Source organism: Bos indicus, chromosome 1 (assembly GCF_029378745.1).
Source record: "Bos indicus isolate NIAB-ARS_2022 breed Sahiwal x Tharparkar chromosome 1, NIAB-ARS_B.indTharparkar_mat_pri_1.0, whole genome shotgun sequence".
NCBI classification, from domain to species: domain Eukaryota; kingdom Metazoa; phylum Chordata; class Mammalia; order Artiodactyla; family Bovidae; genus Bos; species Bos indicus.
The window spans coordinates 69,118,369-69,144,051 of record NC_091760.1 but is presented as its reverse complement, the minus strand read 5'-3'; the positions used below and the strand labels follow the sequence as shown (position 1 = coordinate 69,144,051).

At 44.3% G+C, this 25,683-nt stretch overlaps 1 protein-coding gene across 9 annotated transcripts in view; it reads right to left on the bottom strand.

The window, feature by feature from the left end:
• Positions 1-25,683, bottom strand: part of KALRN (kalirin RhoGEF kinase) — a 689,644-nt gene that overhangs the window by 597,733 nt on the left and 66,228 nt on the right. The gene's annotated exons all lie outside the window — the stretch shown is intronic.

Sequence of the window (25,683 nt, the reverse complement as noted above, 5' to 3'; positions counted from 1 at the left end):
ACTTAGCAGCAGCAGCATGTGCTAGAGGAGGGAAGGAGTATTAATAGGTGAGCTGTTGAATTCTGGTTATAAGCTGGTAGAGTTAACTTCCGGAGAAGGCAATGGCACCCCACTCCAGTACTCTTGCCTGGAAAATCCCATGGACGGAGGAGCCTGGTAGGCTGAAGTCCATGGGGTCGCTAAGAGTCGGACACGACTGAGCGACTTCCCTTTCACTTTTCACTTTCATGCATTGGAGAAGGAAATGGCAAACCACTCCAGTGTTCTTGCCTGGAGAATCCCAGGGACAGAGGAGCCCAGTGGGCTGCCGTCTATGGGGTCGCACAGAGTGGGACACGACTAAAGCGACTTAGCAGCAGCAGCAGCAGCAGAGTCAACTTCTTTTCCCCAAACCAAGATGGAGCCTCTAACTCATGAAGCCACCATTGCTCAAGTGGAAACACCTGATTGGTGGAGCCCAAGCCAAATCAACCCGAGGGGCTGATGGCCTAATTGTGTATTATCCAGGTTCTTGACATTACCTCCTCAGTCCTTCCAAGCATTTTCCTGCTTACAGGGGAACCAAGGACGAGGAGTGGAAGAAATTCATTCCAAGGTATTTTGCTGTTTGTGGGCAGTGTGTTGAAAGCATTTCTAGGAAAAGCAGATTATGATGTACATTAAAAAGAGTGTTTGTATTTCCTCTGATTTTAATTATTCAGGCCCTCAGTGTCCTTGACTCCCCCCAGTCTCCCTGGCATGCCCAAGAAAAAAGAAGAGTGGGCCTAAACAAGGATATCTGCCAGCAGTGCCAGGAGCACCACATGCAGCCCTCTGCCCACCATAACCATGGCTTCCTGTCCTTTGCATGACAGCACAAAGTCACCTGCTCCTGGAACTCTTGCTTACGCACCACGCCACCTTGTCCCTTCCTCTTTACAATATTAACATTTTGAGTCAGGTCATGCATATTTTTTGTTCTCATGATTTGGAACTGTCAGTGTGAAAGAACAAAGCAAGAAGCATGTCATCTGAGGCCCTGGCTTCAAGGCATGGCTCCTCCTTGCTAGCTGGGTCACCTTAGGTAACTCTCTTCACCTGTATAAACTACAATCTCCCCATCTAGAAAAAGGTGATATATGTGAAGGGCTTCCCTAGTGGCTCAGATGGTAAAGAACCCACCTGCAAAGTGTGAGACTCAAGTTCAAATCCCTGAGTAGGGAAGATCCCCTGGAGAAGATAATGGCTACCTACTCAGTATTCTTGCCTGGAGAATTCCATGGACAGAGGAGCCTGGCAGGCTACAGTCCATGGGGTCACAAAGAGTCAGACACGACTGAGCCACTAACACTCACTTTCACTTTTCAGTCCATGTGAACCTTTTTGGAAATTGTAAAGCAGCCTGTTTCTATTGGGGGTGATGCATAAACCATGTGTCTTCTTTATACTCCAGAGTCTGAACTAGGGTTATACTCCCCCTCTGCAGGCTCTGCACAGATTTGGCTGAAATGTCACTGAATGCCCCTCTTGTTGCTACAGTGCTAACATGGACTCTGTACATTCAGAAGCCACACATATCATTATAAAGATGCCTACTGAGAAGGATCTTGTAAGCCCACCCTGTGTACCCCAGACAGGAGACAGGAGAGTAGAGCTAGCCCTCAGAGCCTGCTGAAGGACACAATGGCTATAGCCAGCTGGTGCCAAGACTTCTCCAGCACTGCAGGCCATGCAGGTACATCCAGCCCCATGGCCCAGGAGACAATAATCCTCAACTCCCAGGAACTTGATCTCCTCTTTAGCACCACCACCTGCAGAATGACCTTCACCACCACTGCAGCCAAACTCCCTGGCACCACTCACCTCACCATTTGGCAAGCTAATAGCCAGAATTCTCTCACTGGAACTCTTTTTTTTTTTTTTTAGAGCCATAACTAAAATCTCTGATTGTCCAACAAAAATACCCAGGAGACCAAAGGGAGCAAGATGTTGTGTGACCCCCAAAGCCACTACTTGCCCTTCAGTGGTGCACTGCAGTGTCCTGTCTTCTTCCTGAGTGTCTGCTAAGAGGCCTACCCGTGATCAGAGGCATTTAGAGTGATACTGACTCACTCTGCATCTTCAATAGCTGACACCAATAAGCAGCTGCTTTGTTTTACAACAAAGCGAATTCAATAATTAATAGTCTTATGGAGAATTTCAATCCACAGCCTTGTTCAATAGAAATGCAAAGGCATCCCCAAACTGTACAAATGCTTCAAGTAGAAATAAATCGCTTTCTTGCACTTCATTGTACAACCAGGTATCACGGGCCCCAGATTCAACCCTTCCCTAATGGTCTGATAAAGGAGGTAAGATGTGGCTGAGTGCTCGTGAATGACTTAAACAATAATTTATAAACATGAAAGAAATCCACATTAGAGTGCTTCAGAGGTAACAAGGATTTTCCCTGAAAAACTTGAAATGTCCTCCCTAGTGCTACCCAAGTTCTATCATGTGAAAAATATCAAGTTGAACTTCTTCCATGAGACTTTCTCTGATCTCTCCAGCCTAGAAAAAGTTCATTCATTCATTCAATATTTATTTATTGGCTATCTATGTATACCAGGCACTGTTCTAGGTTGTTTTGGCATAAAACAACAGTAAACAGTAAAATATAAACAGTAAAAATCTCTGTCTAGTGGTTCCACCTTCTGATCTATTAATAGAAGCAGTGTTTATACCCCCTGCATCAAAAATGTCTTTCACAGAAAATCTATCAGTCTCCACTTTACAATATAATTATTTTCCCAAACTCATATTACCCTCCACTTTACAATATAATTATGCTGTGCTATGCGCTAAGTTGCTTCAGTCGTGTCCGACTCTTTGCAACCCCATGGACTGTAGCCCACCAGGCTCCTCTGTCCATGGGATTCTCCAGGCAAGAATACTGGAGTGGGTTGCCATGCCTTCTCCAGGGGATCTTCCCAACCCAGGGATCAAGCCCGTGTCTCTTATGTCTCCTGCATTTCCAAGCAGGTTCTTTACCACTAGCACTACCTGGGAAGTCCCATATAATTATGAACATATCTTTTTAAGCAGCATGGGATCAAAAGCACTTCTGATTATTTTTTTGGTGTGGTAAGAGAAGGTGCTGGGGCTTCCCTGGTGGCTCAGCAGTATTAAGAATCTGCCTGCCAAGAAAGAGACTCGAGTTTGATCCCTGGGTCAGGAAGATGCCCTGGAGAAGGAAATGGCAACCCTCTCCAGTATTTTTGGCTGGGATATCCCACAGAGAGAGAAGCCTGGCGGGCTACAGTCCATGTGGTGGTAGGTGTCAGACACAACTTAGCAAGTAAACCACCACCACCACCAATAGAAGGTGCTAAGTAAATATATGTTGAATGAATAGTTAGCTAATTGTGTGAAATAAACATGTTTTAATTTTCTTCAAATTAATTTTCTTCAATTAGCTTCTCCAAAGACAAGAATTTCTCTGTTAACATTTCTGTATCTTCTACAGCATCCAACCTGGTACCCAGTACCAGGACTGGGTACATGGCTCGTTCCAAATACATTCTTAGTTGAATTTAGTAATTCTCCTTGCAGTGGGGATTTCTCTTCCATGCCAATTCTGTTAATCATACTGTAGGTTTAGAAAATGGGAAGCCTAAGACCAAGGAAAACAATATAATCAATACTAAGTGACCTACAATCCCCCGACATGCTGACTAAACTATCTCTCAAAGCAGAGCACTGTGTCTGTGAGAGGGGAATAAAGTCATCATTCATCCATGAGGACTGACATAAGCCACCTGTGCATTGCAAGAAGAAAACCAGAATGAAACTGGAGCAGCAAGCCTGACTTTGGACAGGACCACTCATGAAAACATCCATCATGTGACCTACATAGGGTCTGCCTACCAAAAGACGGTGAACCCAGGAGTCAAGGACACCTCCCCATCAGGCGTACAGCTGCAGCCAAAACCAGTCCAGAGAGGCCAGAGACCCTGGACATGTACCCTTGCTTTCAGTCTTTTGAGTCTATCTCTTGAAATCCATGGAACAGCTAGCCTTGTCCTTATAATCCTTAAGGGATGCCTCAGATAAAGAAGTCAATGGTTGGAGCTGACCTCTGTGAGGAGATGAACTGATATCCTTTACTACCCTAGCTGAGATCAGGTGAACTGATGATGCTTTCCCAACCCCCATGGGCATTCGTGAGTCCTGTCACCTAGACCACCAATGAGTATATCATTAGTGTTGGCAGCCTGAGAATGGCATAGGCATCTGTGTGTGACCTATACGGGCTTTAAAGTTCCAAGTTTTGGACATGTTCATAGGATATCACATGATTTACCATCTGAAAATTCAACTCACTTAGAAGCCTATCCTCCCCATTTCCAAAATGAGCAAGTACCCCAGGACCTTCAAAATCAATACTAAATGACCCAAAATTACTTTCCCCTTTCTATCACAGACAAGGCCAGACTTGGTTTCAGCCTTCCCAGATGTGAGCAGTCTGATCCCTGCTCACATTGTGTCAGCCTGAAAGTATTCCTGCCTCCTTCCCCATCCTTTTGATCCAGCAAGGATCCTGAAGCTGCTCTTGGAAGCTAGCAATGGCATTTAGTCATGCAAAGCAGGGAGTTGACTTCATTTTGCTCAATAAATATTTCATTGAGATTTAGAGAAATAAGAGAAACCTTATTCATGAGACGTATGTTTATCTTAATGATTCACAGCATAATTTGTTCCAATTAAATATTTATTTTAGTATCTTCTTAGGTCTGAAAACTTCTACCCATTCATCAGTGAGTCTTCATATCATCACCTCACAGATGTGAAGGTGCAGGGTAGAGCCTCATTATCCTCCAAACTGGAAGCTTTTCCTTTCCAGCTCCCTCCTGGTGGGAGCCTGGGTCATGCTTTTGCTGTCTCTGACACCTGCCCCAGAGCCCTCCAGTCCATCTCCATTCCCTGCTCCTTCTCATCTTGTATTTCTCAGCCCTATATACAATCTTAAAGCTTATCTGGCTCAGATACCTCTCCCAGGCACAGAATCCCGAGAAATTGTATAGAACGGGGGTGAGGCATGTGCTGGGAGTTATGATATGGTCAAAAAGAGACTGGACTTGCAATAAAGACCTCTGAGTTCATGTTCCAGTGTCACAACTTCTGGCAACTTCCCACTTGTATAATAGGGAAATACATATTGTTGGAAGAATCAAGTGAGATAATGGAGGTGCTTCATAAACTATAAAGAATTATAGCTCCCTCCCAGGGGTGTGACAACTAAATAAGAAGATATTTTTCCAGTGTTTAGGACAAACCTGGTATGTAATAAATATTCAAATAAGCCATAGTTATTATAAAAATATAGGGCTTCCCAGGTGGCACTAGTGGAAAAGAACCCCCCTACAAATGCAGCAGACCTAAGAGACACAAGTTCGATCCCTGGGTCAGGAAGATCCCCTTGAGGAGGACATAGCAATGCACTCCAGTATTCTTACCTGGAGAATCCCCTGGACAGAAGAGCCTGCCAGGCTACAGTTCATAGGGTCACAAAGCATCAGATATGACTGAAGCGACTTCAGTTCAGTTCAGTTCAGGTCAGTCACTCAGTCGTGTCCGACTCTTTGCGACCCCATGAATCGCAGCACGCCAGGCCTCCCTGTCCATCACCAACTCCTGGAGTTCACTCAGACTCACGTCCATCGAGACGGTGATGCCATCCAACCATCTCATCCTCTGTCATTCCCTTCCCCTCCTGCCCCTAATCCCTTTACACACTATAAAAATGTTGGGGGTGTGGGGAGAATGAGTAGACTTCCAAGGCAACTTGAAACCAAAGGAATTTTACCTTTTGCATTAACTAAATGTCATTTCTAAAATTTTTAAATCCTTGGCACCATGAGAAAGATTTACTATGCCAAAGCAAAAGGGACTTCTAAAAAGTAATTATAAAGGCTTATATGTTAATAATGGCTTTGTACCTTATATTACTAGAGCTAATTTCATTATCTGAGAAACTAAAAACTGACGTTCAGTAACCTGGTGAATGCTCCAATGCACAGCTCCTAAAAGAGCTTTGCCACCACAGCATGTTAAGAATCACTTTTTTAAGAAGCCATCCCAAAATATCTCCCACCATGTCTGAGTCATTCTATCCACTCTAGACACCACCCACCCCACTCCACACACACATACACATAGCCTTCATGTTCCTCTACTTCCGGAGCCAAAGAATCTTAAATTAACACCAGAGTGCATTATTTTCCCACTCATAAAAGGATTAGCTGAGTGACATTAGCCCAAAAGAATGAACCACTGGTACCAAGGCACTGCCAGGGTCAAAGAGGTTTTGAGCTGGGAGTACCTACTGAGCTCCCTTCAAATGACATCAATTCTGCCTTCCCTAGAGATAACTCTTAACAAATGTTTTAGTTATTTAAATATCAGACAATTTTCTATTTTCTTTACCCCATATGCTCAAGGGGAAAACCCCATATTTTTCTCTTTCATAAATGAAATTCCCAATAGGATCCCCTGTTCGGGGCAGCAGGTCAACAGCATACACTCATCCACTCACGCAGCCAGTACCCCCTCCTCTCCCTCAGAGCTGCCGCAGATCAGAATGAAACCTGTAGTGTCTGAAATCTGATCTTGTATCTGCACATGATCTTCCATCTGTCACTTTTCCAATTCAGCAGAGGGCTGGGAGCTAAAAGATAGAGCAAAAGAGGTCTCCAGGAGTCCACTTGGCAATGAGCAGATGTTAACCAAATGGGAGAGATGTAACCCTCCTTCAAAGAAAGAAGAGGCCCAAAATCATGGCCCAGTACACCTTGGTGGCCAGAGGAGATTCCAAGATGTCACTTAATGGTACAACATCTAACTACCCCCAGCTGTCTAGGCTATGGGTATTCTCATCAGTTTTCAGATGGAGAAGTGGAAAAGAATATGAGGTGTAGAATAAGAAAACTTAGGTGAGAATCCTGACTCATCATTATATGAGCTGGATGACTTGGGCAAGTCACATACTTCTTTGAGCTTCAGTATCCTCATCTGTAAAATAGGGACAATACTATTGTGAGGTTTGAGATAAGCACCTAGGACAGTTCCTGGCAAATTAGGAAGTATTTAATCAATATCCCAAAACACTAACTTACAACACAAATACTATCAACAGGCCATATTCTCTGGATTCCTTTTCCAGTAGAAGGTCTAGATCTCTGTTAACTGTCTATACTATTTTTGCTGGCTCTTGCATGACTAAGAAAAAGCTACTGAGAGACTACCAGCTGGAATGGAAGATGTAGTCTCCAACCACAACCAGAGAGAAATTATCTAACAGATAATTTAGCCACAGAGTTCTCCTCATGAATGTAGTGTTGGGGCCAACAATGTCAACAACACCAGCAGGACATTTTAAAACATCACTATTTCTGGAAGATAAATCTGCACTATCCCCTTCATTTGGATACAGAAGAGAAGTGTTAAGCCATCAAATTTGCTTCTTTGTAGACCATGTCCTAACTTCAATACTTTGGCCACCTGATGTAAAGAAATGACTCATTGGAAAAGACCCTGATGCTGGGAAAGATTGAAGGCAGGAGAAGGAGACAACAGAGGATGAGATGGTTGGATGGCATCGCCAGCTCAATGGACATGAGTTTGAGCAAGCTCCGGGAGTTGGTGATGGACAGGGAAGCCTGGCGTGCTGCAGTCCATGGGGTCGCAAAGAGTCAGACACGACTGAGCGACTGAACTGAACTGAGACCATGTCCTGGTCAGTAGATCTTATCTTTAAAAATGCATCCCCATCTTTGTTGACAATTTTGTCTTCTATACTGAGAAATGTTCCTGGAACCAGGGTCTCTTTATGGAAACCAATTTAAATTTATGAAGCTGCTTGTATTTATGGTAAAATGAAAGTAAATCTGGCTGAAGCAAAGATCTACATTCCCAAGATGACTGACTGTTCATTTATTAGTTACCTCCCCTAGCTAACACGCAAGCCACAGGCTGCCCCTTGCACAGCCTTCCTACAGGAACCTGGTTCATTCAGGAGCACCGGGAAGGAGCTGAAAAAGTAGGGGAAACAAACAGCATTAAATCAAGGGACACACCCTCTACAGCCAAGGTCAACACCCAGGAGGGCAGCAGGGCTTGGACAGTGGCAGAAGGACTCCACCCACACAGCACTTTGAACAGAAGCTCTCTTCCAACTGGAGGCAAAGAGCTGCTAATCTGACGCACGCCCTAAACAGAGACGTGGGTAAAAATAAAATGACGACTGCTCCCCTGTGAGAAAGCCAGGAAGAGAACATATTGAAGCAATCACGGCCTGAAGCCCTGCCCAACACAGTGCTACTACCAAGTGACCTCAGTCAGGGACAGGAAAGGATTGATCAAGTTATTTTCCTTGCTCAAAATCTCCCAATGGCTACCCATGAACTATTGAATAAAATCTGAAATCTCCACAGTGTGGAACATAAAGCAACCTTTCCAGCTTTCTCTCTCATTATCCCAAATCCCTTACACACATACTCACAATGAGCATACACACTGGACTCCAAGTGAAGACTATCTCCCCAACTCCAAAACTTACCCCCAGCACCTCTCCTTTCTTGCCCTTCTCTATCTCCACAAGTTCAGCTTTTACGCATCCTTCAAGGCCTATCAAGGCCAAGTCCACAGCTGAGATTCTTCTCTCTCTCTTCACTGCTCCCATGGCACTTTCCAAATAAACAATCTTTTTACTTCACTGCAATTTCCATGAAGAAAAAGATAGCTTGCCTTGTTCATTCTCATAATAGTATCTTTGCAGATATTCAATACATATTTGTCAATTTAAGAAGTCTCTCAGTGCCAAGATGTTTGTTCTGTAACTTGAACCTTCTAGTCCTCACCAGACAAGAAAATTCAAATTCCACTGGCTTTGCCCGTTTCCTTTCTCATGTGGCGCGTCAGCTTCTGAAAATCTCATCGCACTGTGTCCAGGAGGCCCTTTCACATCTCCCCTGTGCTCCCCGGGTGACCCACCTGCATGTCCCTCTCTCCTGCTCTGGCTGCCAGCTGCTGCTGGAGGAGGTCTGAGGTGACCTCTCTGAGGAATCCAGCATCTGACCCAGGGTACTGACTCCAGGGCTCTCCAATCCCCAACGCTCCAAAGACCAAACAGCCTGAGTTCCCTGGAGTCCCCCTGGCCCCTGGCTCTAATCTCCAGTGGAAGCTTAGTCTCCTTCCCCACTCTGTCCAGGAGATCGGCATCATCTCTCCCCAAGCTTCACACAGAACCCTCCTGAGAGCTGCTCCTCCCATTCTGAGCAGCACACACCCCCCTCCTCAGGGCTCATACCCCAGCCCATGGAATTGGCTAGAGATGGATATCTGGGAAAGAGAGTGTGTGGTCTCTCCAAAACCCATCTTCCTCTTCCTCCCATTCAAACCCCTCGCACAAACCAGGACCACTGGGCTGCTTGCCTCTCTGATGAAGTGGCCAGGACGTGTCCAAGTGGCCACAGTGTGCACTAAGTTACACTTGTCTCCCCCAATCAGCTGCCTCAGGCCTCATCCCTCATCCCCCTGAAGGAGAAGCACTGACTACAACCACCTTTCCTATTCAAAAGACAAGAAACCCTTCCTCTGACTTCTCCTTTCAGCACCTCTGCCCAGGGCAGACTCTACCTGTCCTGCACCTCCCAGGACGCCCCTGCCTCAGGCCCCTTCCTTTCTTCCTCCAATGGGCCTTCACCACTGCACACAGGTCCTTCTGTCCAGAAGTGATCGATAAGATTGGATTTCAGCAGATACTGCCCAGGGCCTGAAGCTTTATCAGTGCTGAAGCTTTCTATGCCTGCCAATTAGTGTGTCCATTATTCTGGGCTGGGTCATCCAAACCCTTAATCTACTTAATGGAGAAGGAACTCCAGGGAGGCAGGAAGCACCTTGAGCTGAAAGGCTGAACCTGCACAGCAAGCTACAGGGGGCAAGGAAGTGCCCTCAGGGGCAGCCCAGCTTGGCCGCCTGGCAAGTCGCCTCAAGGAAAGGAGGCAGGGTCTTCGAAGGAGTCACTGATGGATGACTCCACGCCTGCAGGAGACAACAAGGTGAGGCAGAAGTTTTTCCCCAGGGCCTCCCGCCAAACTTCAAGGCCAGAGGAGGTTGCTCTGCAATTCCATCCCTGACAACAGACCTGACTGCCCTCCCACAGGGCCCGGTATCCAGACTGGCAGCACAGGGTCTCCCTCACCCTTTTAAAACCTGCCCATCAAGCTGTGAGGCCCCAGATCCCCTCCTGACCATTCCACCACGCTTTTCTCATCCAAAAGGTAAACTGTAGGCAATATGGGTTAAGAATTAACAGCTAACATCACTTCATCCACACAGTAACCCTACAAGATAACGACTGCTATTGTGAGCATCTTATAAATGAGGAAATGAAGGCCTAGAGCAGCCAAGTGACATAGCAAATACTACGCAGTGGTGAGTGGCAGAGTTGAACCACTTTTGGTTCACACTGAACCATTCAGCATACTGCCTTAAAGGCAAGTCCATCACCGAACTAAGCCGAGCCACTGGGCTGGATGCTTCCAAACTTTATTAAGCTTTAGGTTTTTCTTTGTTTTTTAAAGGAGTCTGGTCGTGCAAATCAATAGCTTTAACCAGCAGAGTTTAAGGATGACAAAAGGGGACAGAACCTACTTCCGACTTTCACCCCACTTGAAAGCACCGACCCCAAACTCAGCTGTCCTCATCTGCCCATGACCAAAATATGCACACATTCAAGCTGCTTGACGCACCTTTTTTGGGTATCTTCTTTGAGGCCCATTGGAGGAAGAAAGGAAGGGGCCTGAGGTAGGGGGTCCTGGGAGGTGCAGGACAGGTAGAGTGCAGGACACACGAGCTAGCAACCTGGAGCAAGTAATGTACTGATAAAGGGAACTTCTAAGATGCAGTCAAGCCATGGACACGGGTCATGGAAAAGAGAGGGAGGGAGATGGATTCTGAGCCTGTGGGAGGCACTGGGTCAGGAACTGGACCTCCTTTCCTCAAGTGGAAACTACAGAGGGGCCAGACAGGGCAGGGCAGGAGGGTAAATGTCCCTCCTTATGGGTCCTCTTGTCCCAAAGAGAGGACATGGAGTCCATCTGATTTCCCAAAGGCAGGGAGCAAGGGGCCTGCCGGAAAGGCTGTCTTTGGAGGCCTCAGACCTCACTTCTGTGCTCCAACCCTGCTCCTAGGGAATGAGGGCAGGTGTCTTAGAGCAAGGACAGCCTTCTAGGGAAGTGACGCTCGCAGAAGCCCTGCTGGGGAAGTGACGCCCTTGTCCCCAAGGTCTGTGAGTATTCTTAGATCTTAATATGGTCCTTCTTCTGCAAGCTGCACCCCATTTCTGCCAGAAACACCTGGATGGACCCAGCTCACCCACTGGACCCATATAACATGCATTAGATTTTATACAGTACGAATTTATAAAGGTAATTTGTAGTGTGATTAAATTTTGTGAATAAATTTCCTATAAGGTCATTCTTTCTACCATAGAACTTTGGTTTTGAATATTTTCATTAAACAAAATAATTCTATTGTGATAGCAGGCTATATAAAATTTTTACAGTTTTTAGGTTCCAAAGTGAGTTTTCAAGGAACATGTCCTCAACATTTCTGAATCCTTTCCATTAGGGTGTGGCTTTACATTTTTCTGCAATCATTCCAAGCATGTAGTTCCCCAAATAGGCAAGAAACATGGCTACACTTAATCTTTTTCTCTAGCTGAGCAGAGATTGTGATAGATATAGTTGTTTTCCTGCTCAGTAGCCACTTACCCACTTCTTCCTGGCTTAGAGGACCCAGACTTCATTCAGGAATCAAGTATCTGTGTGCTTCATGGGAAGCAGAGACACTTTCAGCCCCACAGGGTAAATGCTACTTCTGTTACACTAATCGCGGAACTGGCATCCACTTTCTGGCCACTTGTCTGGGAATACATGAATGAAAAACAGTTTCTTTGAGTTGCTGCGCATTGCTCATGAGGCATATGAAACGGTGGCACCCATCCTGGACAGTAAGGAAGAGGACAGTGCGAAGAAACACAGTCCTGGGCCTTCATTTCTTGCAGTGGCTGGTTGGGCAATTAGGACTGACCCTCCCGCTGAAGAACATCTCTGGGGTTTTCTCTTAACTTTCTTAAAAGCATTAAAGAGCTAAGTAACTAGGCCAAAGCCTCGAAGAAAGTAAGAATCCAAAGAAGTTGCCTTAAAACACAAAGCTACTTTTTGCCCTGAAAGTATCTGGCAACCTGTAAGAAACAGTGGCAAAAGGAAGCTGTGCTTTTGGCAGCCAGGAAGAGAAAAGGGAACAGAAATCAAACTTCAGAGCCAGCCCAATGAAGGAACTCTGATATATAATACCCCACACTAAGCTGGGTTTTCTCCAGAGGGAGGGTTTCGCTCTCAAGGTAAAGTCAGTCTAGAAGAAATAAGCCAGCTCTTCTGAAAACTTGAAACACAGCTGCCTGTAATCTGGGTCCAAGGAACCTTGAGCATTCAACTTGGGTTAAGGTAGAGTTGGACTAGTGGTACCCCTTGGAGTCTGGCAAAAGAAAATGATTGCTGCAAGAGGAAGTCACCATTCTAGGCTTCAAATTATTCTCATACAATCTTTTTCAAAAATAATGACCAAAGAGAACACAAGGAAAAAGATACTTTGAGTAAGAATCATCAGAAACAGCAGACTACAGGAACAGACCCACAAAGACTTCAGATATTGGAATTATAAAATAGAGACTATGAAGCAAATATATCTATTGTGGTCAAAGAAATAAAGGACAAGCTTAAAAGATTTTCTTAAATTAAACTAAAAGCTTTTTTTAAGTGATTTGAAAGAGAATTAAGTAAGGATTCTAGCACTGAAATATCTAACACTTGAAATTAAGTCAATGAACAAGTTTAATTGCAGATTAGATATAGCTGAATAGAGAATCAAACTAGAAGATAAACAAATATCATATGACACTTCTTATATGTGGAATCTAAAAAAAAGTTATGCCAATGAACTTATTTACAAAACAGAAATAGACTCACAGACATAGAAAACAAACTTATGGTTACCAAAGGGGAAGGACGGGGGGAGAGACAAATTATGAGTTTGGAATTAAAATATACACACTGTCTATGGAGTGGACAACCAACAAGGACTTCCTGCACAGGGAACTGTGCTCAACACCTTAAAATAAACTATAATGGGACAGAACCACTTGGCTGTGTACCTAAAACGAACACGTCATTGTAAACCAACTGTGTTTCAATAACATTTATTTAAGAAAAAAGAAAAAATTAACTGGAAGAGAAACATCTAGGATGTATTACAGAAAGATAAAATTGTGCAAATACAGAATGATAAGAAATATAGAAGATACAGTGAGAAATTTCAACTTCAATCACTTTCAAAATGAATTCAACTTCAAGGAATTTCCATTTTAATCAACTATATCCCAAAAGTGAGAGAAGGGAGCAGGGCGGCGGCAGTGGGGGGTGGGGGGGGAATGGCAGAGAATTTTCCAAAACTGATGAGTTGCAACCTGTAGACATCAGAAATCTAATGAACCCAAGTAGACTAAATAAGAGAGAATCTGGTTATGATATTGAGCCTCTGATTTAATGGTCTAATTTATGAACTTCTTGTTAAGCACTAAAAAAGGTAGGAAAAGAGGAGAATTATTTATGTCATTTTGAGTTTAGGTTGAGTTACCTGTAGCCATATCCTAAATGATATTCATAGTGAGAATGAAGTATCCACCATTTTTAAATGCCTGCTATGTGGCATGCACAACATATATATTTCAATTTTTCATAATTCCCCACAAGCCTTATAAGGTAATACATATTAGTTAATACAGGCTTGGTATACAGAAAAAATAGATTATTTCTTGTTCATATTATATCTTCAAAATGGTTCAGCAGAGGGCTATGTTCATAGTCACTCAGAGTCCCATGCTGATGGAGGCTTTAAAATCCAACAGAGATCCTGTAATTGATGAAACAGTGGGAGAATAAAGTAAATCATATTTTATTTTTAAAGCTTCCATATGGAAATGAAACACCTAATTCTGCTTACAATTCACTGGCCAAAGTAACTCACACAGCCAAGGATGTAGAAAAGTGGAATCTTACTGTGTGCCTGAAAGATGTAGAGCTGGAAATATTCAGCGATGACCTCTTATGACGACCACAGAGAGACATGACCCTAATTCTTCACATGAGGAAGCTGAGGCTCGGAGAGGTATTTAACACATGTTAGATGAATGGAGAATGTACTCACATTAATATGTCTTCTAAGGTAATATTATGAACATGACTACTTGCCCTTTGGTGAGGGAGGTCATGAGAAGACAAATGGAGCTGTGGTGTGATCTATAAGGAGACAAGCAAAGTACCAGCTGGGTCTCACTATGCTCTGTCCCAGAATCACCACTGTCAGGGGCAAAGCATGGGTCCAAGGCCAGCAGGGGGCAAACACCCTAGTCCTTCCTTTGGTCCTTGTGCTAACCAGAGCCCTTCCTACATGGATAAGATGGGACAAAAATTGGCCAGAGAGAGTTTGCATACATGAACCAAGGGTTCTCACTATCTTACATATTCCAGGTGTTCAAGATGTGGTTAAGAGGGAAAAAAAAATCCCACATAATTGAATCGGCCATGCCAAGTTTCTTAACTTTGATCTATGTAGATTCAGAGAGCTGGCCAAGGCAAAGGAGACGCAGAGTGTTCTCAACCCATCATGTTCAAACACAGGAGAAGGGGCCACCTTGTTCTCTTAGATCCTCAAGACCTTCCTATGAGGTGGATTTTCCAACCTGTAATGTGCACAATATTCCCCACCCCTCACATACCTATTGATGACACAGGCACCACCTCCTCCCAGGACCCACACCTACTGGCAGGCTCCCTCAGCTGCCATGTGTGTGTCTGCCTCTGCCAGCCCTGTCCAGCCTACTGCAACACAGCAGTATCTGCCTGAGATTCTCTCCCTGTGGCTGAGAAGGACCTGTGGGGTTCTTATTTATTTATGTGTTGGTTTATTCCGTCGCAGGGATGAGGCAGCGGTTAAGAGGAAGCGGAGGGAGGAAGAGGATGGGGTGGAGGTGGGGGTGGGGAGGGGGTAAGGGGGTAAGGCCCAGAAAAGAAGCTGTGGTGAGCCAGAGATTGGCGGAAGAAATGTCTTTATAATTTCAACTGCTTTTGAACCACACTGTCTCTAGCTGAGCCCCCTGGGGTGAAAGGTAGGTGTATTACTGGGAATAGGAGTCTGTAACCTTAATTATGCCTCAAAGCATTTGGCTGTGTTCTTCCTGAAACTTCCAGAAGGGGAAAAAAAAAAAAAATGTGGTTTCCATTACAGTGTCACTGAGGGACTTGTACTGGGGTTGGGATCATTAAAATAAAAACACTGATGAGTAAGCCATGGCATTTTTTCCTCCAAGTCTTACGTCCTTCCTCCACCCCTAGTCCTGTACTTTATTTTGAGACAAGCTTAAAATAGTCTATAAAATATGGAGCTCATTATATCCCATCTAGCAGATTTCATTTGGCATGAATGTAGATTAAAAGCCCCATGCCAGTTCTTCCTCCTAGCCTGAGTTTATAGGGAAGACACTCCTCTGCTTTTGCTCAGGGCTGAGTTCTTTAGAGCGTGATTCTGCAATAGATCAGGAGAGCCAGGAGGTGCCACTTCCAACTCCACTCAACTTATTTTTCATGATAATAACAAGGGAGGATAGAGAAAAAAATACAATTCTGCTTTTGGGGCTTTTTAGAACTTTTCCCAGAGCCTTGAAAAGCTTAATTCAAACTAGGCGCCCTTCAAACCCATGAATTCCTCCAGTCTTCCACATAACAATGACTATCTGGGCTGCTGAGCGCATTAAAAGGGGCAGAACTGAACTGAAACTGCAGGGGAATACAATGAAGAGAGGCCTCAACTAGGAGCTTTTGCATCCTTGCTTCAAAGGTAGGCTCAGCCAACAACTAACTGTATGGCTTTGAGAAGTGAAATCACCTCTTTGGGCTCAGTTTCCTCATCTCTAAAATGAGAGGTCTCTTCCAACTCTGTCTCTTTTTTTCTTTTGCTGAGGGTACAATTATGGAGGCAAAAGGATGAGAAATGAAACCTTCCTCTTACCACTCATCTTACTTGACCCAATACCATCTCTTGAACTAGTAAATTCCCTTTCTATCTGATAAAGCCCCAGTCTTCTCTGATTATACCTTCCCTCTGAATCACTAGAAAAGGCCCTGCATTTTCTCTTACCTGAATACCCTTTTTCCTTGCTCTACCTACATCCTTAAAAATCCAAATACAAGGACAGTGTGCTTCATAGTAAGTACATGCTGAGGGCTTGATCTATCAGTTTCTAACACAGTTCTTGCACAGGTATCATCTTCTCCCCAAGGGTCTCCCCCAAGGGTGCAGTATAGGGTTTTGTCTCTGAGGAGGGAGTAGGACTCAGTCAACGCTTGATGGCAGCGGAAGGCTCCACTCATTAGCAGTCCGCTCTGAGCTACCCAATGGCTGAGTACCAAGGTGACAGACCTACTCCTCCCCCCATACTCTCTGGCTGTGGGTCCCTCTGAGTCTCCTCAGCTACCTCACCTATGCAATGAGAATAACACCCCCTACACAGCCCTGCTGGCAGCTTGAATGAAACAGGTGAGCCTACGCAAAGTCTTGAACTACCTACCTCTTCAGTCACAGCCCATAACAGTGCCTACTCTTTTGCTAAGCGTATTAAGCCCATCCGAACTGCATTTCCTCATTTCTCCTTTTTCCTACTTAAAAATAGCTCTCTAAGCACCCCCTTCTTCCTTCCTTCCAGCAGAGGAAGCATTCTCCCTCCTCCAGTCTTCCACTTCCATCTGCACTCTTCAGTCAACCCAATCCTACCTCCTCCAGGTTGTTGCTGCACTTTACAGTACTTATCACAAGCTTTTTTCAACTGTCGCTTGGATCATGGATCATCTGCCTCACTCATTAGAATGTAAACTTCATGAAGATTTCATGCCTTATTCATACTGTATCCCCAGCAAATAGCTCGGTGCCTGGAACACTGTCAGTGCTCGATGAATATTTCTTGAATGGATTAATTGATCCATTTCTGTTCATCATTTTCAAACTTCGCTCATCACTGGCTCCCGCCCCCAGCCTCAAACACATTCAAGCCTCCCTTCTTTAACAGAACCATTGCTTGACCCTAATGTCCCATCAACCACCATTCTATTTTTACCTTGCATTTTCTGACATATTTCTCAAACAAACAATATGTGCTTGCTGCTGCCTCATCTTCACCACCTCCTCCCACTGCAATCTGGTTTCTCTTCATCAGGGCTGCTGAAACAATGCTATGAATCGTCATCAATGCCTTCTGTCACCGAACTCCTCACACTGCCCCACTTCCCTGCAGAGGGGGACCCCTAACTGTCCCTTCTTCTCTACCCTCAAGAATATATTGTATCCTGGCTTCTTCCTATCCCTTTGACACTGTCTCCTCACATCCACACTTTCCAAAACCAATCTATGCCAGTCACCTCTTCCCCTATACTGTCTTTCCTGAGCTAGTGTCAACTTCACTATCATTTTGGGGCAAATGACTCAAAACCATGCATCCCCCATCCTAACTCTCTAGAAAGACAGACATACTTCCATTGAATGAAGGAAGTGGGCATTTTGTTATGCTATGTTATACTTCTGTGTATTCTCAGCACCTCGTCTACTGCCTGGTAAATGAAAATTGTTCATTTCATTTTTAAAAAATGAAATGCTCTTGCTCTGCTATTATCTGTCTTTAACCTGATATGGAAACAAGACTCTTCACAGGATGATCCCAACCTACCTTTCCAAACTGAACTCTTACCACACAGAGACGTTCCAGGCAATCTATACTCTCCAACTTCCCTCCTTGCCATTAAGTACTACTAAAGCTTAAGTCAGTTCTCTCCTCTTTAATTTACCTGCCATTGTATTATTTACCATGGTATTTGTTAGTGTGTATCTCCCTTGCTAAATCCTAAAGCTTCATGAAGACAAGAACACTATCTTCTTCAGCACTGTTTTCTAGGCTCTTGAATAGGGCACATATAGTAGGTGCTCAGAAGATACCTGCTGAAGCAGTAATACTGCCTCTGTCCTTCCTCCCCCTTGTGAACGCATAGCACTTGTTTAGCAATTCAACATGAGATACCTTGTGGGATCACACAGATATATTGTAGTCACTGTGGATGCATTATCTACAGGTAATACACGTATTCTCCAGTATTCTTGCCTGGAGAATTGCATGAGCAGAGGAGCCTGGCAGGCTACAGTTCATGGGATTGTGAGAGTTGGACACAACTTAGCACCATCTTTTTATTACAGGTATTATCCACATAGAACCTTGGAACATTAAAGCTGGAAGGGATCCTTTTCATAAGATCCATCACTTGATAGAAGGGCCGACAGGGACTCAGAGATTACCACTGGTTCTAGATCTTTCAGGAATTTGAACTTTAAGTTCCTGAGGACAGGAATCCTACCTCCTACTCCTAAACACTCCCTGCTATACCTGGGGCTTAGTAGGTAGTATTACTACTGCCACTAACAATACTCTTTATTGTTTTGACAGTTTCTTTGGTAACATAGCACCCTCCATCCACAAGGTGAAGAGCAAACCCATCACCAACACTGGGAATCCACAGCTGGCTGTCTGACCATCCAGGGACACAGCTGTCCCACTTCTCCTCAGTTATCATTGAAAATGCCACAACAGAAGAACAAGCACTGTGAGGCCATGTGGATGCTCAGTCGCTCAGTTGTGTCTGACTCTGTGACCCAATAAGACTGTAGCCCACCAGCCTCCTCTGTCCATGGAATTTTCCCGGCAAGAATACTGGGATGGGTTGCCATTTTCTCCTCCAGGGGATCTTTCCAACCCAGCAATCATGCCCACGTCTCTTGCACCTCCTGCAGTGGCAGGTGGGTTCTGTACCACTGTGCCACCTGGGAAGCCCCATGCCACACTCAGAAAGTGCTATTTTACTGTTCTCACATCGCAGTCACCTCCTCCTCACCAGGCAGAAACACCACACCAGGACCACACAGCACAGCTATCAGTGTCCTTCCCCTAGGACCTGGCCTAGATATATCTTGTCTAGTGATCTCACACCACAGAAAAAACATCCCAGTGATACACTCTACTCTCCACTGACAGGGGCAATGGGCACCCCAGTTTAACACGTTTTCCAGAGAGAGAGAAAGATGGGGTCCCCCCACCTGTACAAGAACAGGTAGAAGAGAGAACTCATCCCAGGTGAGAGCTGGGGGTCCTGGATCTTGATTCTTCTCTTAGCATCTCTGTGACTAGAGCAGAGTCTTTTAACATTATAAGCTGATTTCCTATGTGTGAAAGTGGAACTAAATTAACTGCTCTCAGAGAGACATAGTGAGAACCAAGGGGTATAAGATACTGGAACTGTCAAGTCATTACAGTTCTCTACCCACAACCAACAATTCCATGACAATCGCCTCTGAGTTCCCTGGAGAGTTTGCATACTCTGTTAGCCTCTTTATTTGGGTTTCTTGATAAGATACAGTTTTAAAGAATCCATCTGCCAATGAAGGAGATGCAGGCTCGATCCCTGGGTCAAGAAGATTCCCTGGAGTAGGAAATGGAAACCGACTCCAGTATTCTTACCTGGAAAATTTCATGGACAGAGGAGCCTGGTGGGCTCCAGTCCATGGGGTCGCAAAGAGTCAGACACGACTGTGCGAGCACACTTGCGTGGCAGGATACAACGTTGAACTCGCTGTCCAGGTGAGAACACTAAGGGATGGGGAGACAAGGACCTGCCCTTGGGGACACTACTCACAATGGAAGAGACGGACCCCCGGAAGCAACTAAGCCCCTAAAACAATAGCAGTCTGGGAGTACAGCATGTCTTACTGAGCACTTATTCATACCAGGCCCTGGCCACACATACTAATGCCTTCAAGGCTCACGACCAGCCCACCAGGTGTGTCCTCCTACCACCCACAGGAGTCCATCGTGAATCACAGAACACTGGCCTTGCACCTAAATGCCCACGTGTCTTTGAACAGAACCAGTATGATTAACTGGGGGAACATTTTCTGGAGGACAAGGGGGCTATGTGGTTTGGAAGGGGAAGGATGTGGATTAATTGTGAGACGGGGAAGCTTCAGGTATTTCAAGTGGAAGCACTTGAATCATGAAGGGAAAATATGAAGGTTGCTGGAGTGTGGGGCAATGGGGAATTGTGCTGAGGGGAGTGTTTCAAGGGGTGCTGAAATCAAACTTTTTACTGAACAATAGGTCCCTTTAAGAAAGTGGTTTTGTGCCAAAAGCCAACTGAATAAGAGATATCTATTAGTGACTTAAAAACTAAGTTAAAGTAACTTCTTTGTGTAGTGTATGAACATTCAACTTCAATGGGAAGCTGATTACAACCTAACCTCCTCTAATTAGAAAATTCCCAGGAAAGAAAAACCAGCCTACTTGCTTTTCATACACAAGCTGTGATTTCCTTTTCCCCACCAGCCATAGAAAGGAAAGAACAAGTCATAAAGGTTGGCACAAAGAAGCTACATGCCATGCTGGGCACATATACGCAACAGGACAAGCCAAACCAAGGTGGGTCTCCGGCATTCAAGGCAGGCTAGGAACGGGCTAAGCAAGACAGCTTATGGTTACCAGGGAGGAAGGGTGGGAGGCCGGGACAGATTGGGAGTTTGGGATTGACACGCACACACTGCTATATTTAAAACAGATAATCAGTAAGGACCTGCTGTATAGCATAGGGAACTCTGCTCAATCTTCTGTAATAACCTGAATGGAAAAAGAATTTGAAAAAGAATAGATACTTATACACGTATAACTGAATCACTCTGCTGTATACCTGAAACTAACACATTGTTAATCAACTATGCTTCAACTTAAAAACTACAAAGAAAAGTTAAAAATTTTTTAAAAAAGGTTTAGTCAGTGATAGAAAATGACTGTAGTTGAAATTTCTGAAGAAACTTGCATGAATTATATCCAAAGGATTGTGTTCTTTTAAATGTTGTTCCTTAGCGCATTCCTTTGTTTACCACTCCCATATAGTGACTGATTTCCTCATTTATTTTGCTGAAAATTCCATTTTACCTATATTCTCTGGCATCTATGTGAAAGCCCCACAATGAGCAGTTCTCAACTGTGGCTGTCATTAGAATCACTGGCAGAGTTCCTTAAACATGCTGGTGTCCAACCCTCCTCCCAAGGACTCTCATTTAGCTGGCTGTGGCGGTGGGGGGAGGTCAGGGGGTGGGAAGGGAGGAGCTAGATGTCATGCTTTCTAAGAGCTCCCAGATGATTCCAGCATATATCCAGGAACGAGAACCAGCTGGTTTCTGGCCCAGAATCCAAAGCACTTTGTGGTAGCTACAGGAATGTACATGAAGCACCAAGAAGAAATTGGCGGCCTAAAGCTTATGATGTAAATTCAACATCTCACTTAAGTTTTCCACACACCAGTCATTTCTGTACCTCTGTCATCATTTCACCATATCCACATACCTCCTATAGTTATTTCCTTGATATCATTCTAAATCAACTCCATCTCTTAAATTTGTTTTTAAAAGAAACTCATAGACTGGGGATAATGGCAAAGTGACATAAAAAGGCAGGAGCAAGAGAAAACAAAACGTGGCTCTTGAGAGGAAAAAACACCCAGAAATGAGGGAAGGGCTTCCGTGGTAGCTTAGGTGGTAAAGAATCTGCCTGCCATGTGGGAGACCTGGGTTTGATCCCTGGGTCAGGAAGATTTCCTGGAGGACAGCATGGCAACCCACTCCAATATTCTTGCCTGGAGAATTCCCATGAACAGAGAAGCCTGGCAGGCTACAATCCACAGGGTCACAAAGAATTGGACACCACTAAGCACAGAAGGGCGGGTCCAGGGCAGGAGACCCAGGATCCATGGGGTCAAGTTGGTCCAGGCACAGCAGTGAGAAGGGATGAAGTCTTGGCTCTGGTTAGAGAATACTAGAGAATGCCACGGAATAGGGTTACATGTGGCCTGGAGTTGTGCCTTTAAAGGGGCCCTAGGGACAGAGAGAGAAGACTGAGGGAACACAGGGGCTAGAGGAGGCAGATATCTGGGGCAGAGAGGAAGGCAGGGCAGAGTGTGAGGCCTAGGGAAAGCTGGTGGGAAGGTAAAAGGGAGACTAGGGGCAGGAATGAGGGGAGATCTGAGAGACGGGTGGGGCTAAGGCAGGCCTCGCTGGATAGGGTGAGAGCAGGGGCTGGACAGCACAGCAGAAGCAGACAATGGACCAAACAGGATGTCCTCCAGACACTGCCAAGCAGTGACCAGCAAGAAAGCACACAGGGACACCTGTAAACTGCCTGCAATCATCCCATGAGCTACCAGAGGTGGTCACTCCCACACACGGAGAAACACTGCCTAATGCGCTACCAATAAAGAGCAGCTGCCTTTTCACTCTTCCCTTTTATGACCAAAAAAAATTTAAGAAAGGTAAACCCCCATCTCATTTGTCAGGTCCCCATGGATACACTAAAACTCAACAACAAAATGCAATGTTACTTCTCTTATACACACACTCATGTTTTAGATCTGTATGAACACCCTTCTTTTGATGGACAGATCCCACCATACAAACCATCTCCTTAGTCACCATCTGAAAGCACAGAACATGATCAACAGAGTTGACACATGCCCAGTAACAAACACTGTAAAAACAGCGTCTGATATTAATGAAAGAAATCATCAAAATAATCATGTCTGAGCAACCTGGCAGTTCATTATCTTATAAATCCTCACATATAGTCAAGTCCTAGAAAACAACCCCTTTTATTTTCTTAAATCCTTACCCTTAATGAACAATGATGAGGGAGATAAAAGATTCATTTGCAATCACCAAGTATATGCATTGCCATTACTTCGTAAAGTTTATTTCCGCTCCATGATGTGTTCCAGTATTTTTCTCCCTTTTCCTAGGTGTGTCAAATCACAGATTCATTTATCCCCCAGTCACAGCCAAGAGAATGACTCAGGCTGGCACACAGCTTGTCGATTATTTCATTTTCCTGGGCTAAACTTATCATTTCCCACTTCTTCTTATTGCTTACTTACTCCCTCTTCACTTTCTTGAGGTCTGTTACTTTCAAAATGATATGAGGCATGACAATGATAAGGGTGAAACAACAAAATCCTAAAAAGATGATGAACGGAGCTAAATTCGGTTACACTAAAGACAGATCCCTGGGAATTTTGTTCACTGCCCAGAAGGACAGGTTCATCACTCATCCATTCATTCAACAAATATTTATTGAGCATTTCCCATGAGCCAGCTCAGCCTAGCACACCATATTATAGCATGCTGCAGTCTACACAAAGTTAGCTAACGTTAGTTACTAGAGGAAAGTTGCTACATCTTAAAACTCTGCTTGACCATGGCTGAAGGCATCACACATGTACATGTATAATACTGTGATACTCATTAATCAGAACTGGGTCACATAATCAACACTCACCACCCCCCAAAACCTGGAAATAAGTTTCCCTACACAGTCAGAAGCTGCTAAAGACTCACATTAAATAAAACCCTGGAGATATTGTTTATGAAAGACCATCAACTTTCCAAATATAGCCACACATGTTGATGAAACATTCATGGAAGAACACATCTGGCAAACAATGTTTTGGGGAGAGTTTAATTAGTTAATTCATAAATTCACTAACCTGACATTTCTAACAATGCCTGACACTTTTACATGCACTAACACAAAAAATTTCCCCCAAATTCTATAATATAACTATTATTATTAACATTTACCATTTTCCAAATTAGTAAACCAAGGGTCAGTTTGAGGGTAAATCATTTAATCAAGGGCACTTAGAAAGTAATGAAGCCAAAACTTGAACCTAAGTTTGCAACTCATGGATTCAAGCACTTTCTACAAAATAAAACCAAATTATTATTAATATAGCTTGTATATTAACATCTAGCTTTTTATAATTAGCATCATGTTAGTTTGAATCTTGTTTTAATTTACATAAGTATAAATTATCTCTATGCCTCTAACAACTCTTAATTGGACTTTTCTCAACTCCTGGTTATTAGATGCCACATATTCCTGTCTTTCCTAACACGTCTGTAAGACAGTGAGAATCAACAGCATTGGTAAAGAAAACTAACACTCAAGGGGCACTTTGCTTCCTGCCAGGCACTGGAATAAGTATTTCACTTGTAGTTTTTCCCTGCAGCAACCCTCTGAGTTGGTGCTGTCCTCATTACCATTTTCTTTTACAATGAAGGAGGCACAGAGAGGTTAAGAACTTGCCTAAGGCCACACGGATAAGGAGGATTCCCACCTGTGGCCTCTCCTTCCTCTGGTCTCTGATCTTCACCAGTAACAAATTCTGGCTCTCTTACTAACATTCTCATCTCAAGTCTGGGCTCCCACTGGCCTATTCTCAGTGCTAGTGAGAGGCTGCTTTTCAGATGTGCTGGTTTGGCTTCCTCCATCTTTGATTTCTCCCCGATAAGAGCCCTGGTTCACCTGCTGTGTGCAGCTCTCTGCTCCCACCTGGTACCGGCCTCCTGGCACCCCTAAGACAATCCCCAGTACAGATGACCACACCCTGGGCTGGGCAGCAGAGCCTCCCCTAGGCCACTTTTTCCACCAGGATTTCATCTCAATCCTGCCAAAATTCTCTTAAAGGAGCCAACACTTTTAAAAATAACACTCAACATTGTTAAAAAAAAAAAAAAATCAATTACTCAACCAAATTAACAGTGGCTTTTCCCTACAACAGAATGTCTGGATTTGCATCACATTAACAGGAGATTTAAATAACATGACTATTTGATGGTAAAATGTATTAAGGTCAGATTAACCTGAGGAATAAAATGGACTTTCCCTTCCGTTTCCACTAACTGCAAATTCTGTATGGCTCACCAATAACCCACAAAGGCAGCTGTCCTCCAGACAGATGCCAAGCTCCACGATGCTGAGGGGCCTCGTAAGGAGGAAATGAACACTTACAGAGCACCTACTATGCACCAGACATTATGTCATGTGTTTTATAGGTATGAATGAACTAAGAATTCTGCAACAACCCCAGCAGATAGGTCTCACCACGCCCATTTTACAGATGGGAAAACAAGCTCATAAAGGTCTCATAAATCAGCCTCAGGTCACAGAACTGGTGGTGGCAGAGCTGAGACGTGAGCCTGCATGTGTTTGCCCCCAGCTTCTTGCTCAGGGACTATTCTTCTTGCTGCACTGCTCAGGGTTCCATCTAGAGTCCTGCAAGATGGAGCTTACCTTTGACTACAGTTCTGAGTTTGCCGATCAACCCAACAAGAAATGAGGTCCCAATATACACGTGCTTCCCAAATGGCCCTGGGCTCCTGATTCCCAGCTGGGTCACAAACATCCCCAGAAAAACAACTACTTTTTTTTTTTTTACTTTCTATGGGCTGGCTACTCATCTGTTTCATTCCCTCTTCTCTCTCCGTGCTCTCTGCTCCCTCCTCTACTGTGTCTTCCTGTGTGTGTGTGTCTGTCTGTCTGTGTCAGAAAGCTGTGTGTATATGCATGCCTTCTGCTTCTGTCTCTTATACACACACACGCATGCACACACATTCTCATGTCCATTCTCG